Below are 18,718 nucleotides of genomic sequence, written 5' to 3' on the forward strand. Positions count from 1 at the left end.
CAGGTCGGGAAAATTTCCATGATAGTCAGCATCTCAGAATAGCAGCAGGTCACTGCAGTTTTGTTCCTAACTCTGTAAGAAAGAAAAAAAATTCTAATTATACAACTGGCACTGGACAAATGGTCCCTCTCAACGAATTTAAATGCTTACCATGTGCCTGGCTCTGTGTTATACTCTAGGAATGTAAAGTAGACTCAAAGTAGTTTTTGTCCAGAAGAAACTAACAGTCTAATGGAGGAAACAAATCTATAAGGAGATTAATTTCAGTAACATTACACAGTCTAAACCAATGTCTAGGAAAATGCATTTCAATTTAAAAAAATCATTAATTGTCAACACTTTCTTATATTTTTAGGGTGTTTTAGCCAGGTACAAATACCCAACTCCTACTTCAGTTAACCCTCTAAGAAGTTTCTGTGGCAGGAATATGCAAAAGAAACAATGACAGAGTAAAGCAAAGTTAGCAGTTTGGCTACTAACCTCAGTGCAGAGGAATATGTTAAACTGAATAATAGTTTTAGGGGTGCAACCATTTTTCTAATCCAATTGGATTTAAATTACCTTAGGTCAAAGTACTTTTAACAGTCAAACTCACATTTTACATCTTATTCTGGTCACAGGGAGTAAAAATAAGCGTGAGATTGAAGGTAAGCTAGCTGATTAGCCCTCTGACATTCCGGGCCAGCTCCAGTTTTAATGTTCTGACAGCTTGGAAGAGAGCAAATGAGACAGAGCCGCTATCCCTGATATTTCACACTTGGAGTCTGCTATTAAATATGGCCTGATCAATGACTTTTTTTTTTTATTTTTTAGATTTTATTTATTTATTCATGAGAGACACAGAGAGAGAGAGGCAGAGACACAGGCAGAGGGAAAAGCAGGCTCCATGCAGGGAGCCCAACGTGGGACTGGATCCTGGGACCCCAGGATCACGACCTGAACCAAAGGCAGATGCTCAACCATGGAGCCACTCAGGTGCCCCATAATCAATGACTTTAAAGCTGGTGTCCCCTTCCACTCTACTTGGGCAATTTGGTGTCTTGCATAAGGCATTATTTCCTCCCTAGAGTATTCTTTTCCTTTTATGCTGCCAAGTAACCTCCTTAAAAACTCCAAATTTTGTTTATAAAATCTTTTATTTAATGTTGGTAGATTTGGATCAGTCCTTTAATTGCGCCATGTTACCTATTACATTTATGAACATATAGATGGGTAAAATGTTTAGTCTTAGTTTGCTCTCCTGAGTTCACAGAAGACTTGAGCATTTCAGCAGAGGAGCTGACCAACCATGTAGACCTTACATATTTTTAGAGAGGTCACAAGAAGTGACAAACATTTTGAATGATTACAGCTCTACAATTCTACCATGAACCCATTTTTATTTTTGAAAACTTGGCATTACACAAGAAACAGACACTCTGACAGCATCTGATGATTATCTCATGAGGAAGTGCAGCTGTGGACAGTGGAGAGCAACAACATGGCAACTTGGGTCCAGAAAGCTTTGCCTTTAATTTGATCTTTTTTTCACAAGCAGAATCTAAGCAATCTGTAATACTAAGTGTTTGGTTTTACACGTTTATCACTTTTTTAAAAAAAGATTGTATTTATTTATTCATGAGAGACAGAGAGAGAGAGAGAGGCAGAGACACAGGCAGAAGGAGAAGCAGGCTCTATGCAGGGAGCCCCATGTGGGACTCGATCCAGGGACCCCAGGATCACGCCCTGGGCTGAAGGCAGGTGCTAAACCACTGAGCCACCCAGGGATCTCCCATTTATCACTTTTGAATGACACTGGACTCATCGACCTTTCATGTCAAACCTCAAGGTTTCCCCTCAAAACACATTTTTATACTCCCATTAAAACAAGCATTTAGTTTGTTTTTCAGATTATAATCTGCAGGAGAGTTACTTATGCAATTTAGATCTTCAATTCAATTGAACACACACCTATTGCATGCCTACTATGTCGTAGGCCTTAGGCGAGGTGCTAGAAACACAAAGATGGGGAATTCACAGTACGTGAGGGTGGACAGACTAGCCAACTATAAGAAAATATTGACAAATGCTATAGGAGCAGCAGAAGCACTGCTAAAGGAAGGCAGGACAGGGAGACATAATTCTTGGTTGAAAGGGAGATCATTGCTGGAGAAAAGCAATGATTGGGATTGATGCCACTATAATATGGCATCCGGTTTCAGCTTCCTGTCCAGTGTTCCTTGGTGCTTGGATTTTACTGCTTCTTCTATTCCCTTTGCTAACTCTCCCAACCTTCACAACCCCTTATGTGACTCAACCCTTTTCTTGTGTTTCATCTTCCTTTGCTTCTTGCCCTCTTCCTTCTGGCAAGCCACCAGTCTTCCCTGTTTGTAGAACAAACAGTTTCTCTCACACAAATTCCCTCAACTTCTGTACTTCTCCATTTCTCCCTTCCCTAGTATTTCAAATGACACTTTTTGTGTGTGTGTGAATGCATGAATTAATGGATATGTCAGGCACTCTTTGTACTTAGATGCTGGGGATATACACATGCTAGTAAGATGGGCTTCTCCCTGTCTTCAAGCCAGTCACAGTGTCATGGAGTCGCATTGTAACTCCAACAACTCTTTACATCTGAGTTCTAGGCCTAAGTAGTCATCTACTTGTTTGATATTTCCAACTGTTTGTCCTCCATTTGTACTTCAAATGTAACATGTCCAATGCTGTATTGCCTTACTCCCATGCTGTGCACCGATTGGTTCGTTCTAGGTCATTTTTCCTCTCCTAGAACTAATAGCTACAATAGTACAGGACTGACACTGCAGGGAGGGTGGCTTCCCAACAAAACTCAGGCTGCTGCTACTAAAAGAAACATGAAAGATTGGGAAGGCAAAACTAAAGATATCCACTATATACTGTAAACAAACTTTCCATGTACATGCAGCTTGATGGATGCCCAACTTCTAATCAAGATAGTGAGGTTTGAATGACTGAATTTGCTGTGGTCCAAACAGTCTGAAAATCATTCAGTAATTCACATTCGCCATTTTGAGAACTTTAAGTCATGTCAGAACGAAGTAGTATATTTTATAGAAAGTATATTAACTTCTATTCATTTTTTAGAAAATATATGAAAAAATCTAATTAAATGGATTTTGCAGATTCAACTATAAATACATCTCTTCCACAAAAGCCTGAAAATCAATGCCCATTTATATAAGCTAGTTTATGGAGTAGCCAGCAGCTAAATTGTCTATGTGAAAAAAATAGGACTTTGTTCCCTTATCCTAGCAAAGTTGGATACCACTGAGGTTTTGAGGTCCTGTACCTGATTGAGTCCTCCAGTGTTTCTTAGAATAGAATTACCTTTTTATATCAGGGAATAAAAACTCACATTAAAGACATACAGGGTATGTTTTGAGAACAATAAACTTCATAGCCAACCAACAGTCTTTGCCAGAAATGCTGAGATAAAAATAATTACTAAATTTGCACATAAATCTGCATAAATTCAAAATAGACACCAAAAGTATTTATTATCTCTATTTGACAGCCACAGTTAGCTTTGCTTAGGTAGTACTTAAGTCAAAGAGGAGAGCCTGGTGATTATCACTATAAAAAGCACTTACTGTGATAGACATTTGAGCAATAGTGAACATACATAAATGAAATCAATCAGTAAACATTAAGCGTAAGCAAAGACCAAGTGCCTGTCATGTAGGGTTGACAGATAAAACATAGGATACCCCCAAAACAAACAAACAAACATAGGCTTCCCCATTAAATTTGCATTTCAGATACAAATAAATAATTCTTTAGCTTAAGTATGTCCCTAGTATTTCACAGGAAATACTTAGAGTAAAAATTATAATTTTTCTGAAACTCTAATTTAACTGGGTGCCCTGTATTTTTATTTGCTATATCTGTCAACTTAGCTCTTATAACATAATAATTTAATTTCTTATGGGGACACAAAAATTATCAGAAGTTCTGTGTTCGTGGAAGGTGAGGCTGGAAGGAATTTGCTACCACATTTCCAATTGGTTAGGCCATGTTTCCTTTAAATGAATTCAATTCAATTTACAGAGTATCTCCTACCCTCTAATGGAGTTCTAGGTACTGACTATATAGAGTTGGATACATTGCTTTCTTAAGAGTCTCAGAGCTCAAGTGAAGATGGCTTTAGGCCTCTGGCACAGGTGGTCCAGAAATAACATGTGAAGCAGAGAAAGCAGAATATGACCACTGAGCAAATGTGACTGTGAGGAAATAGTTGGGTAGAAGAAAAATTATATAATAAATGATGAGCAAGTAGAAACATCACTTTAAGAATATATAGCAGTGGACATTAATAATGTACTATGAGAGAGAAATAGAGAGAGAGAGAGAGAGAGAGAGAGAGGCAGGCTCATGTGTCACCAGTGGATGTGACATTATATCAACAACTTGGTCTGGAAATAGGTTAAGAAATTATTTATTGTATGTTTTTTGAGAGCAGTATTGAAACCAGTTAATGTGTAAAAACTCTCCCCACTTCTCTTTTTTTAATTTGTAAACATTTTTTGAGAGAGAGAGAAAAAAAGAGACTGGGGGGAGGGGCAGAGGGAGAGGGAAAAAGAGAGAGAGAGAATTGCAAGCAGGCTCTACACACAATGTGGAGCCTAAGGCAGCGCTGGATCTCATGATCCTGAGATCATGACCTGAGCTGAAATTAAGAGTCAGACGCTTAACCCACTGAACCACCCAGGTACCCCCAAACTGCCCCTACTTTTCAAACAAAACAACGTCAGCTCATTAATATGGAAGACAGAGAATGAGAAAAATCACCATTTGGAATTCTTAATGGAAAATTGATTTGGGCAAAGATAATCGATAGAGCCAAAATCACTAGGTGAGAAGCTGATGAGGAAGAAAATATTTGTTTAGTATGTCCACAAGTCACTTGTTAATTGCAAAGGGAAAAAAAAACAAACCCTTACTTTTACAGTGGGGGCACTTGATGACTTAATACAGCTATCAAACCCAGTGTCACAACAGACAAGCGGAAGTTTGTGGTTCTGGGTGTGTTCACAGGATTATAGTGTCAGTATGACACAAATGTTTAAACTAAATCTAATCAAGTTTTTAGACCCAATTCCCAGGTTACAGGAAAGAGGAAAAAAAAAAAAAAAAGACAAAAGAAAAAAAGAACAAGTTCAGTGACACCAGAAGGCAGGTCAAAGCACTAAAAGGCAGTGTTTTGTTTGTGATTTGATCAGAGAAACCTGAAAAACCCTTTAGTTTTTAAAGTAGATAGGCAGAGGTTGCTTCTCTCAGCTTTTATTGAAAACTCTATTTGTTCATAAGGATAGCAGGCTGATGTTGGTGGTCTGAGCAGTTATTCAAATATAAAGGAATAATTTTACATTAGATAGAAAAACAACTCCAATTTCAACATGGGGAAGCAATACAAATTTAAGAAACATTGAGCTTTCCTTAGAATCAGAGACCTTTTTCTAAATAAAAGAAGAAACTGTTCTTATCTGAATACAGGCATTTTGATTGCTTGGTTCCACTGAACCCTTCTTGCTGCTTTTGCTACATTACATTCTTGTTCAATGTGCGCTTGCCTTCTTTGCAATGAAACCAAATTAATCTTTAACATTGATTTTTAAAGCGTTCTTTAGACTTCTAACTGGATCGTTTCTTGTTGATGCTATTACACTGCTATTACATTTTGGACTTAGTGAATGGCATTGAAAATCACCTCTCTTGTTATATTTAAGCTTAGGTGAAACAGCAGAGAAGCATATGGTTCATTCCTTCCGCATAGAATGCAGATTGCTTTGACTATGGGCTCTTCTTGATTAGAAGAAAGAATTGAGAGACAGTAGAGCACTGCACCCTGTTTTTTGAGAGAGGAGAAAACTCAAGTTCACCCTTTTGGAGCTGCCAGACAGCATAGCTTCGGAGCAGAACTGCCCTATTTTTGCCACTGGCAACTCCACCCTTGCTGCTCCCAGAAACACCCTTCAGTTTCCCCTCTATGCTATTTTCTTCCCCTATTGGTTAGTACACATCATTACTGTTAAATAATAATCAAATGCATGTTCTTGTCTAGTTTAGAGAAATCAATTTATTTTATAGTCTTGCTACACTACTGTTAAACTTTACATAGCTCTTCATCTTGTATATGTGAGTACAAGAGCTAGGTTCATGGTAGAAAAATGGTTACTTTACTGCATACATGGATAGAGCAGTTTATAATCTTAAAATAAGCTTAAAACCCTTCAGATGATTTCTTATGCATACTAAAATTTGAGGTCCATCTAAGCCATGAGATTTCCTTATGTTTCTTTATTAAGTCAGCAAACATGTTTAAGCACCTTTTGTGTACTATGATCCATAAAAAAGTAATATAATAATCTCTGTCCTGAGGGTGGTAATATGGTACATAGGAAGAACAAAGTTTACACATAAAGCTGTAACAGGAACTTATTATAATCTGCCTTCCCAACTTCTGGGTGTTCCCAGGCTAGTATCTATAGGTATGAATGGACGAACCATGTTAACCAATGGCAAAGAGGCTAAATTGATGTATGTACTTGTAGAGAACAGCTCCTGATGTGTTTGAAGACCAAGAGTAAGGTTTAAAACTCTGAGAGTAGAGAGGTTGGAAGATGATGGCAGAGTAAGAGGACCCTAGGCTTGCCTTGTCCCATGAATACACCTAGATAACTATCAAATCATCCTTGTACCCCAGAAATTGACTTGAAGGCTGACAGAACTCTGTAACTAAAGGTAAAGAAGAGGCCACATCAAAGGAGGCAGGAAGTGCTTGGGAGACAAGTGGGTTGTGGCTATTGCAGTGGGGAGGGACCCATGGTCTTGGAGAAGGGCAAGAGACAGATTATCACACAGGGGAGTGCACTGGGAAAACAAATCCCTACAGCAATTGGCTTGGAAAGTGAGAAGGTCCACATTTTGTGAGTTCTTGCAACCAGTCAGACTTAAAGCCTAGAGTATCAAAGGTCAGCAGGCTTAGCTGAGAGACAGCCCTGAGTGCATTGCACTGCTCATGGAGAGAAGGCAGGCAAACAACTGCAGACACACAGCATGGAAAAAGCAATCCAAAGAGCACCTGGGCCACACAGTTATTAGCTCATCTTGTAGGGTGTCCCAGAGAAATAGTGTTCACAGGGAAACCCTCCAGGAACAAAGAAACTGGCAGGCATCACTTCTCTCTCCTGCTCTTCAGCATAAGCACAGAGCCACTTCAGGGAACTAGTGCAGCAGTGACACTTCCTACCTATCTTAATTACACCAAGCCCTAACCCCAGTGGTCCAGTGGAACCACCCATTCCAGTCATATTTGCCTCAGACCCAGAGTGGTGGGTGGGTCCCTCCTGGGCCCTAGGAATATCAGCCCAAACACCATGTCTCCTGAGGCATGAGTTTTGTGAAGCTTTGGTTCCAGTGTCAATGGCAACAGGTCATATTTCACAAACAGAGCAGAGCACACCTAGTTAAAATGCATTACATTTAGGCCAGGGACCAAACACTGCCCACAACAGGCAAAGAGAGCCTCTGCAGACAAGTGGCCTAAAGGACGAAGCAGTCAGGACAAAAGATCAGAGCCCACATGACACACATTGGAGCCATTGTGGGAAGTGCCAGGCCCTGGGGAACAGGTAGCACTCGCTATACAGCAGGGCACTAGAGGGCCTCTTCTATATAAGGCCATTATCCTCAAGAACTGGAGATGTAGCTGACTTTCCTAACACGGAGAAATAGGCACAGTCTTAAGGAAATTGAAAAGACAGAGAAATTTATCCCAAATGAATGAACAGGACAAGGCCACAGCCAGAGATCTAAGAAAAACAGATAGGAAAACTATAAGTAGCATGCCTGATAGAATTGAAAGTAATAATTATAAGAATACTCACCAACTTGAGAAAAGAGTGGAAGACATGCATGAAACCCTTAACACAAAGATAATGAATAACATAATAGAGATAAAGGGCTTAATAAGCAAAATGAGAAACACACTTGATGGAATGAACTGCAGGCTGGAAAAAGCAGAGGAATAAAGTAATGAACTAGAAGGTAGAATAATGCAAAGTAATCAAACAGAATAAAAGAGAGAAAAAATAATTATGCATAATGAGAATAGACTCAGGGAACTCAGTGACTCCATCAAACATAATAACATTTGTATTATAGGAGTCCTAGAAAGAGAGAAAAGGGGGCAGAAAATGTATTTGAAGAGATAGTAGCTGAAAACTTCTCTAATATGGAGAAGGAGACAGATATCCAGATGCAGGAGGGACAGAGAACAGAGAACTCCATCAAAATCAATAAAAACAAATTCACACCAAGACATATTGTAATTAAATTGACAAAATATAGTGATTAAAAATTTAAAGCACTAAAACAAGATAATAACTTATAAGGAAAAACCCATAAAGCTATCAGGTGATTTTTCAGCAGAAACTTTCCCAAGCCAGAATGGAGGGGCATGATATATTCAAAATGCTAAATAGGAAAAATCTGCAGCCAGAATACTGTGTGCAGCAAGGCTGTCATTTAGAATAGAAGGAGAGATAAAGAGCTTCCCAGGCAAACAAAAACTAAAGGAGTTCATGACCACTGAATTAGCCCTGCAAGAAATATTAAAAGGGCCTCTTTGAGTGGAGAGACCAAAAGTGACAGCATAAAGGTAGGAAACACAAAAGTTATCAAAATGAATATTTCTATAAAAAAATCAATGAGATTCACAAAATAAAAGGATGTAAATATAACAACATATACCTAAAATATGGGGAGGAGAAGAGTAAAGAATGGGTTTGAATTTAAACAACCATCAACTTAATATAGATCACTAGGTATAGAAGATGTTATACAGAAACCTATTGATAACCATATATCAAAAACCGCTAATAAATATGCAAAGAATAAAGAGAAAGTCATCCAAATATATCACTAAAGAAAATCAGTAAACATGAAAGACAAGAAAATAGCAGAGAAAATCTTCAGAAACAACCAAAAAAATAATAAAATGACAATAAATACATATTTGATTTATTTGATCACTTTGACTTAAAATGGACTAAACACTTCAATCAAAAGACATTGTGTGACCCATCTATATGTTGCCTAAAAGAGACTCATTTTAGATCTGCAAATTGAAAGTGAGGGAATGGAGAAACAGCTATGATGTAAATGGATGTCGAAAGAAAGCTGGAGTACAACACTTATATCAGAAAAAGACTTTAAAATAAAGACTATCATAAGAGAAAAAAAAGGACATATATAATCATAATCATAATCATAATGCGGATGACCCAATAAAAAATCTGGTAAGACCACAAATATGTGAAAGTTAGATAATATGCTACCTAAACAATGAATGGGTCAGTCAGAGATAGAGGAGATAAGACGTTACATGAAAACAAATGAAAATGAAAACCATGGTCCAAAATCTTTGGGATGCACCAAAAGCAGTTTCAAGGAAGAAGTTTATAGCAACGCAGGTCTACCTCAAAAAGAAAAAATCCAAATAAGTAACTTAACCTTACCTAATCCAAATAAATAACCTAACCTAACCTAACCTAACCTAAAGAAACTAGAGAAAGAATAATAAACAAAACCTGAAACCAGCAGGAGGAAAGAAATAATTAAGATTAGAACAGAAATAAATGACATAGGGGTGCCTGGGTGGCTCAGTTGGTTAAGCACCGGCCTTTGGCTCAGATCATGATCCCCAGTTCCTGGGATGGAGCCCATGTTGGGCTCCACTTACCCCTCCCCTGCTGGTGCTCTCTAGCTCTCTCTCTTTCAAATAAATAAATACAATCTGAAAAAAAGGAAAAAGAAATGACATAGAAACTAAACAAACAAACACAATAGTAGAGATGAATGAAACCAGGAACCAGTTCTCTGAAAAGATCAACAAAATGGATAAACCTCTAGCTAGACTCATAAAAAATACCCAGATAAACAAAATCACAAATGAAAGAGATGAAATAACAACCAATACCACAGAAATACAAACAATTGTAAGAGAATATGAAAAAATACATGCCAACATATTGGATAACCTAGAAGAAATGGATAAATCCTAGAAACACATAAACTACCAAATCTGAAACAGGAAGAAATAGAACATTTAAACAGACTGAAAACCCACAAAACAATTGAATCAGTTAACCAAAAAACTCCCAAAAAACAAAAGTCCAGGACTAGATGGCTTTACAGGTGAATTCTACCAAATATTTAAAGAAAAGCTAATATCTATTTTTCTCAAACTATTCCAAAAACTACAAAAGAAAGGAAAACTTCCAAATTAATTCTATGAGGCCAGTGTTACCCTGATACCAAAACCAGATAAAGACAATACTAAAAAAGAAAACTGTAGGGCAATATTCCTGATGAACACTGGTGCCAAAAGTCTCAACAAAATACTATCAAACCTAATTCAACAATATATTAAGAAAGCATACACCACAATTAAATGGGATTTATTCCCTGGTTGCAAAAGCGGTTCACTATCTACAAATCAATCAGTGTGATAAATCACATTAATAAGAGAAAGGATATGTTCATTTCAATAGATACAGAAAAGGCACTTAACAAAGCACAATATGTATTCATGATAAAACCCTCAACAAAGTGGGTTTAGAGGGAACATTACCTCAACATAATAAAGGCCATATATGAAAAAGACACAGCTGACTGACATCATCCTTAATGGTGAAAAACTGAGAGTTTTTCCGCCAAAGTCAGGAACAAGATAGGGGTGTCCACTCTCAGCACTTATATTCAGTGTAGTACAAGACATCCTAGACACGGCAATCAGACAACAAAAAGACATAAAAGACATCCAAATCAGTATGGCAGGATTAAACTCTCACTATTTGCAGATAACATGATACTATATATAGAAAACCTGAAAGACTCCACCAAAAAACCCTGCTAGAACTAATAAATGAATTCAGTAAAATCACAGGAAATAAAGTCAACGTGCAGAAATCTGTTGCATTGTTGTATACTAATAATGAAGCAGAAGAAAAAGAAATTAAGGAAACAATCCCATTTATAATTGCACCAAAAATAATAAGATACCTAGGAATAAACCTAATTAAAGAGGTGAAAGATCTGTACTCTGAAAAAACACTCTTGAAAGAAATTGAGGAGGACACAAAGAACTGGAAGAACATTCCATGCTTATGGATTGAAAGAATAAATATTGTTAAAATGTCTATGCTGCACAAAGCAATCCACAGATTTAATTCAATCCTGATCAAAATAACACCAGCATTTTTCACAAAACTAGAACAAACAATTCTACAATTCATATGGAACCACAAAAGACCCCAAATAGCCAAAGAAGGTTTGAAAAAGAAGAGCAAAGCTGGAGGCATCACAATTCCAGACCTCAAGTCATATTACAAAGCTGTAGTAATCAAAACAGTGTGGTACAGGCACAAAAATAGACACAGAGGCCAATGGAACAGAATAGAAAACCCAGAAATAAACCCACAATTATATGGTCAATTAATCTTTGAAAAGCAGGAAAGAATATCCAATGGGAAAAGCACAGTCTCTTCAACAAATGGTGTTGGAAAAACTGGGCAGCCACATACAACAGAATGAAAATGAACCACTTTCTTACACCATACACAAAAATAAGTGCAAAATGGAATAAAAACCTAAATGTTAGGCCTGAAACCATAAAAATCCTATAAGAGAACCCAGGCAGTAACTTCTTTGACATTGGGCATAGCGACTTCTTTCTGGATATGCCTCCTGAGGCAAGGGAACAAAAGCAAAAATAAATTACTGGGACTATAACAAAATAAAAAGCTTCTGAAAAGCAAAGGAAGCAATTGACCAAACTAAAAGACAACCTATGGAATGGAGAAGATATTTGCAAATGACATATCTGATAAAGGCTTTCTATCCAAAAAATATAAGGAACTTCTAAAACTCAGCACCCAAAAAACAAATACTCCAGTTAAAAACGGGCAGAAGAAATGAACAGACATTTCTTCAAAGAAGATGTTCAGATGGCCAGCAGACACATGGAAAGATGCTCTTCATCACTCATTATCAGGGAAATGCAGATGAAAACTACAATGAGATGTTATCTCACACTCACTCGTCAGAATGGCTAAAATCAATAACAGAAGAAACAATAGGTGTTGGTGAGGATGCAGAGAAAAAGGAACACTCATATACTATGGGGTGGGGGGAGATGCAAGCTAGTGCAGCCACGGTGGAAAACAGTTTGGAGTTTCTTCAAAAAGTTAAAAATAAAACTACTCTACAATCCAGCAATCACACTACTTGGTATTTCTCAAAGAATACAGAAACACTAATTCAAAGGGATACATGTACCCCTATGTTTATAGCAGCATTATTTACAATAGCCAAATTATGGAAGCAACCCAAGCATCCATTGATTGATGAATGGGAAAGGAAGTGGTATATATATATATATATATATATATATATATATATATATATATATATATATAATACATATACACATATATATATATTCCACCATGAAAAGAACGAAATCTTGCCATTTGCAATGACATTGATGGAACTAGAAGGTATAATGCTAAGCAGATAAGTTAGAGAAAGACAAATACCATATAATGGCCTTCATGCATGGAATTTAAGAAATGAAACAAACGAGCAAAGGGAAAAAAGAGAGAGAGACAAATAGAGAAACAGAATCTTAATTATAGAGAACAAACTGATGGTTACTAGGGGGGAGTTGTGTGTGTGGGGGAAAGGTGTGATAGGTGGTAGGGATTAAGGAGGGCACTTGTGGCGATGAGCAACAGGTGATATATGTGATCGTTATATCACTGTAATGTATATCTGAAACTAATATAACACTGTATGTTAACTAATTGGAATTAAGATAAAAACTTGAAAAAATTAAAAATATGTATAAAAAAAGATTCTGAGAGTATTAAAAGAAGATCCCATTCTATGTTATAATGAGAAAATAAAAGCTACTAAAGAGCATTGAGAAATGGTGGGAGAGATGGTAGGGGAACTAGGATGATCCAGTTCAAGGGGAATATTTAAATTATGCATGGTGTGTGTAAACAGCATTATCTGTCCTTCCCCTGTTGACTCAGCTGGTTGAAGTTCTGTCATAGATTCAGCTTCCTACTGAGACTGGATAAATTATTCTTGTTTTTAGCCACAGTCTGCATCACACAATCTAAGGCATCAAGAACAGGTGAAATGGGGCACTGGGAAAGGATGGGAGATCATCACATATTCATCTCTATTTTGGGTGAAGAACTGAAGGCCAATGAGAATGGGTGGTGGTACCATCTTTGTAGGAGGTAGTAGACAATAAATGATAAATTTCTCAAATTATTTCCCAAAGCTTTAATTGACACAGAGAGCTGTTGTTTTTGTAGGGGGTTTTCTTCAGGCAAATTTACCTTTCTGAAGAAAAAATACATAATAATTTCTTAAGGAAAATTGGTAAAGTTTAACTTAATGCTGTTAGAATTCTTATGTTATATAAATTCTACAATGCTTCATTTGGTAAAATCAGTTCATTTAAATATTTATATCAGCACATAAGCAGGTAGCTCCCTTTTTGTGCACATTAAATAGAGCTTAAATTTAAAAAATCTAGAGGTTAATCTGTTACATCCATATAAGGAGACAACAGTTCAATGCCTCACTTTTAAATATAGCAAGCTCCATTCGCTAACATCAGCTAAGATGCCTCAATGTTTCCATGCAAAATTTCGTTCCTAACTCAGCCCTAGGAAAATGCCTCAAGGTAAAACTCAAACAATGTATCTTTCAGCAGACCTCTTCATAAATTTTCTGAGTTTAAAATTACTATAAATATGGACAGTGTGTTGGAATATTCATATGCTTGGTTTTTTCCTGTGTCTAATATTTGAACAAATAGGAAACGTTTATAGTGGACAGCATCATCATAATAATGAATGTCAGTGGGAAAAATTTTTTTAAAAATAATTTCCCATCATCATTTAATACCAAGAATCTCTCCTACATGGTTTAAGGAAAAATCTTTTTCTAAAAATATCACTTTTACAGAAATAAAAGAAAGAAAGTCAGTAAATAAATCCACAAGCTAAGGGCTGGGTGTCTTGATCTTGGACTACCTCCATGGACATAAGTTATGCTTTGTATAAGAAGATAATGTTAGGGACACCTGGGTGGCTCAGCGGTTGAGCGCCTGCCTTTGGCTCAGTGTGATCCTGGATTCCCAGGTTCAAGTCCCACATCAGGCTCCTTGCATGCAGCCTGCTTCTCTGTCTGCCTGCGTCTCTGCCTCTCTCTCTCTCTCTCATGAATAAATAAATAAAATCTTAAAAAAAAAAGAAGATGCTGAGTGAAGTAAGTCAGTCGGAGAAGGACAAACATTATATGTTCTCATTCCTTTGGGGAATATAAATAAGAGTGAAAGGGAATATAAGGGAAGGGAGAAGAAATGTGTGGGAAATATCAGAAAGGGAGACAGAACGTAAAGACTGCTAACTCTGGGAAATGAACTAGGGGTGGTAGAAGGGGAGGAGGGCGGGGGGTGGGAGTGAGTGGGTGACGGGCACTGGGGGTTATTCTGTATGTTAGTAAATTGAACACCAATAAAAAAAAATTAAAAAAAGAAGAAGATAATGTTACCTGTCAACTATCATTAAGACTTATTTATTAGTAAAAGGATAAATAACTATACAGAAATCTGAACCTACAAAAATACATTTTACCAAAACTGGTAATCCATTGAGCAGAAAGACTTGACTTTCTGGTTTTAGAATAACCAATGAAAAGGATTTTGTTTTGCTTCATTTTGTTTGAAGGATCATACGCACTTACAAGGAATCATTTTGAAGCTAATCAATAGAATACTTTATTATTTTTTGTTTTGTGTTTATTATATATATTTAATAGAATACTTTAATCAAGGTATCAATATTCTTCACTATAGCATGGGGAGGAATCAGGGAAAATAAATTTTTAATTAACCTATTTACCAGATAATTAAATTATACTCTCTGGAGACCAGGAATTGCAACCTCAAATGTTTGCAGGAGGGAATATATGGATGATAATATGGATGATAATATGGATAATATGGATGATGAAGCAGACGGTGTATAGCATGCATGGAGAAAATTCTTAAGCTGAAGATTCACACTCAGTCTAAAGGAAATAGCAGTACTCCGCTCAGTTTACATAGTAATGGGAATTTCTAGATCTTTTGATGGTCAAGAGAAACTCCAATATAGATTTTTTTTTTTTTTTTTTTTTTTTTTTTTTTTTTACAAAATCTCTCAATCACTTAATGCTGGGAATTAAATAATTTTTAGAAATGTGTTTGTCAAAACACACCTGCTGGGTAGAATTGTCTTGTGATCTACCAATTTATGACCCTTCATTTTAACCCCAAATTGTGGTATTTTCATTTGTCTTTCTCTGCCACATAGAACATTGAATAGTATATGCACATAAAAACATTATTATAAAAAATAAGGAAACTCCAACTGTTTAACTTTTTTTTGAATATTTATTTGGAAAACTAATATAATTTGTATATTTTGGGCAAAGGTTTTTACCATAATCAACACACATACCTATTGGCATGAGAGCTTATTTCCACTTAATGAGTGAAATAGGAGTGTTGATTTTATTGACCCAACACTACTGATTCATGGAAGAAAAGAAAGCTGGACTCTTGCTCTCTCTCTCTTGTCACACACATATACAGACACACACAAGCACTGTGAAACAGAATACGCATTAGTAGAAGTTATTGTATAATTGCAAATCCAAAAGGTCAGGGTTCATATGTCTATAAGTAAAACTAATATATTTGGAAGTGATCTTGCCTCAACAATTCTTACTTTTATTTAACTTCCAACATGCTAGCACAGTAGAGATCATTAATAGAAGCAGGCAGTCCTTGGCATGAATGAAGGAGCTTGCTTTATCAATTAAAAAGATGCATGTTGAGGAAAAGATGAAAAATAGTGAATTTTCTCATTTTGAATATGTATAGTTTAGAATTGTCATCATCTTGGGTCCTTGCTAAATGTGTTAGAAATTGTGCATTTTTAAAGTAAGCTTTTTTACTTACTTTAAATCATAAATCATTAAATAACCTAATGGGTGTTTACTAAGTAAACCCAAGGCTATGTATTATCTTCGAAGACCCAAGCTTTAGATCTTTTGGAATGACTTGACAATGCATTTTGCATATTTAGTTACCCCTGAAAATAACATTATCTCTAACTTGTGCCTTTTTTTTTTTACTTTGACTCTTGTAGATCACTTATTTCTGCAAGCATTCATCACCTATAGCCTTTTAATCATATAGCACTAAGGCTGTGTCTTGAGCAAATTCATCAGTATTATTTCTAAGTTATTCATTGGAGTTACAAGATAAACATTTTCTAATATGACATTTATTTTTCTAAAAGAAGGGAACTTGGTCATGGTATCTAAGAATGTATAAACATCAATAAGTACCTTTATTCCTTAAAAATGCTAAAATTTTCCAATTTTCAATTAAACTTTCTTACAGGGAAGAGTAAGAAGAGGGCACTTACAAAAAATTCCCATTATTAGAATCAGAGCCTAGCATAGACTCATCTAAACAATTTTACTATAAAGCACATACCTATAAACATATTATATAATGTTTTTTGTCTGAAGAGTTAAAGCAGGTCACATATCACAATCAAAGCAAAGATAAACACACGTTGTAACCTAGAAACATGATTAAAAATGTCATTATCTTACATAATCAAAGTATCATTTAAGTAGGTGAGCCAAAACAATTACACACAATTCAGTCTATTGATAAATTCAGAAGAAACTTTATTGTCTGCTCATGGTAATACTTATATGTCCCTATGTCTACTTGGAGTTATAGATTGATTATTTAGATGAGGTTACACTATCATAGTAGAGTTTTCAGATTGATGCCTGAAGATACTCTGTATTTTATCCAGAATGATGGTGCAAAGTAGGCTATCTATAATTATAATTGAGGGACACAGCCCAAGTTTGGAATGTTTTCTTTCATCCTCAAAGATATAATATGCATATTACAGAACCACAGGCCATTGCATCAAGTTGCTGGTGAAAATAAATCATGTCATCAAAGGAAAAGATTCCGATAGAGTAGAATTTTGTCTTCCAATTCTAAAAAGTTCTCCTCGATTGCACTGTAAGTGCCAAGGAAAATTATTTTACACAATGGTCCTAAGACAAGGCACTGTTGATATTTTGTGTATGGTCGTGTGATTAGCAAAGAGTTGGAAGTATCTGTTGATCCAGTCTTGTCTTTAAGTATAGAAATACTCAATGATTTGGTCTGCTTCTAAGACACTATGTTTTAGGTACTAAGGATTCAAAGATGAATTCTCATGTTTGAGAAATTCAGTGTCTAATCAGGGCGACAGACACATAAACCCATAATCACAATATGATGTTGTAAATATTAAGTTGGAAGCAGGCACAGAATGCTATGGGAACACAGAGGAAATATGGACTATGGTTTTCAGAAATGTATATCTTAAGGTAAGGAATCCAGCAAGGGGGCAATTGAAATACTTTTCACAAAAGATGAGCCTGATTCAGGGCAACAGTTTTTAGGCTAGGGAAAAGGAGATAAAGTCAAGCAATAACTAAGAAATATAAGAAATAAAAGGCTTGATTAGACAGGAGGAGAAATAGAGATAGTGATATAGATAAAGATGATAAAAAAAGGATAAAGAGATGATAGATCATAAGACAGGGAGAGATAAAGACTAGATGTGGATAGATTTCTGGCTTAGACAAAGGTGCTATTAATTGAGACCGGCAATATAGGTGAAGAGCCAAATTTGGAGGAAAATATTGTATTGGTTGGGGCAAGGAGGGGTGGGAAATATAGTAGGAAGTTGAAGTAGGGTTACCTGTGGCACATCTTTGTAGATAATGTCCAACATACGGTTTAATATAAGAATCTGAACCATGTGTAAAGGTAAAGTACCAGCACTGGAGGAGATAGTTAAACCCTAGTTGAGTAAGAGGATAATAAGTGGGTCCTCATGGTGATACTCTGAACCTTATTATCATCCTGATTTTTATACATCTAACAGCAGAAGTACTCCTACAACCTATAAGTCATCACTGAGTGCTACCATCTTCTTGGCTTCACCAAAGCCAACCACGTTCTCATTTAAAGGAAGTGTTTGAGAGCCTAATATTAAACCAGCCTTGAAGCTGATCTCATTTTAAGTTCACCCGCAGTCTTGCGCTTCCCCTTAGTTTTAGTAGCAGTGCCTAAACATGCTGGTTCATGATTGAGTCCCACTTCTGTGGTTGCCCCAATCTGTACTTGAAGTCCTCCAGCCTTGCTTTACTCCCATCAGTGACCCCCCCTCTGCCTCCCGGGACTGGAGCCTTGTGTAGACCTCATGTTTGGGTCTCTGCTGCAAGACTACCTTGATTCAAGGTAGCACCTTCATTATGCCTGGGCCAGCTGCCTCAGTGTAGACATTTGTTGTTTTACAGAGCCCAACACTCACTCACACTTGTTCTAGGAAATAACCTTAACCAGATTTCCCTTTGGTGAATCCCCTCCATCTGTCAGCACAGGTGGTTATTGTGAGGCTGACCTTATGCTATCCTTAAAGAGGTTTCAGACAATCAACACTTTGCATTCCCTTAACTCCAGTGATTGCCTCAAAAGTGGTGT

The 18,718-nt window shown here is 36.5% G+C and overlaps 1 long non-coding RNA gene across 3 annotated transcripts in view; it reads left to right on the forward strand.

Annotated features, from left to right (window-relative positions):
* Positions 1 to 18,718, forward strand: part of LOC140602799 (uncharacterized) — a 90,553-nt gene that overhangs the window by 27,081 nt on the left and 44,754 nt on the right. For 2 of the 3 annotated variants that reach the window (XR_012005714.1, XR_012005712.1), the window contains exon 5: positions 814 to 975. The exons of the other annotated variant lie outside the window; for it this stretch is intronic. This is a non-coding gene — a long non-coding RNA (uncharacterized lncRNA). The remainder of the gene's footprint in view (positions 1 to 813; positions 976 to 18,718) is intronic. 3 annotated transcript variants of the gene reach the window in all.

The sequence above is a fragment of the Canis lupus genome, chromosome 13, assembly GCF_048164855.1.
Source record: "Canis lupus baileyi chromosome 13, mCanLup2.hap1, whole genome shotgun sequence".
Taxonomy (NCBI): domain Eukaryota; kingdom Metazoa; phylum Chordata; class Mammalia; order Carnivora; family Canidae; genus Canis; species Canis lupus.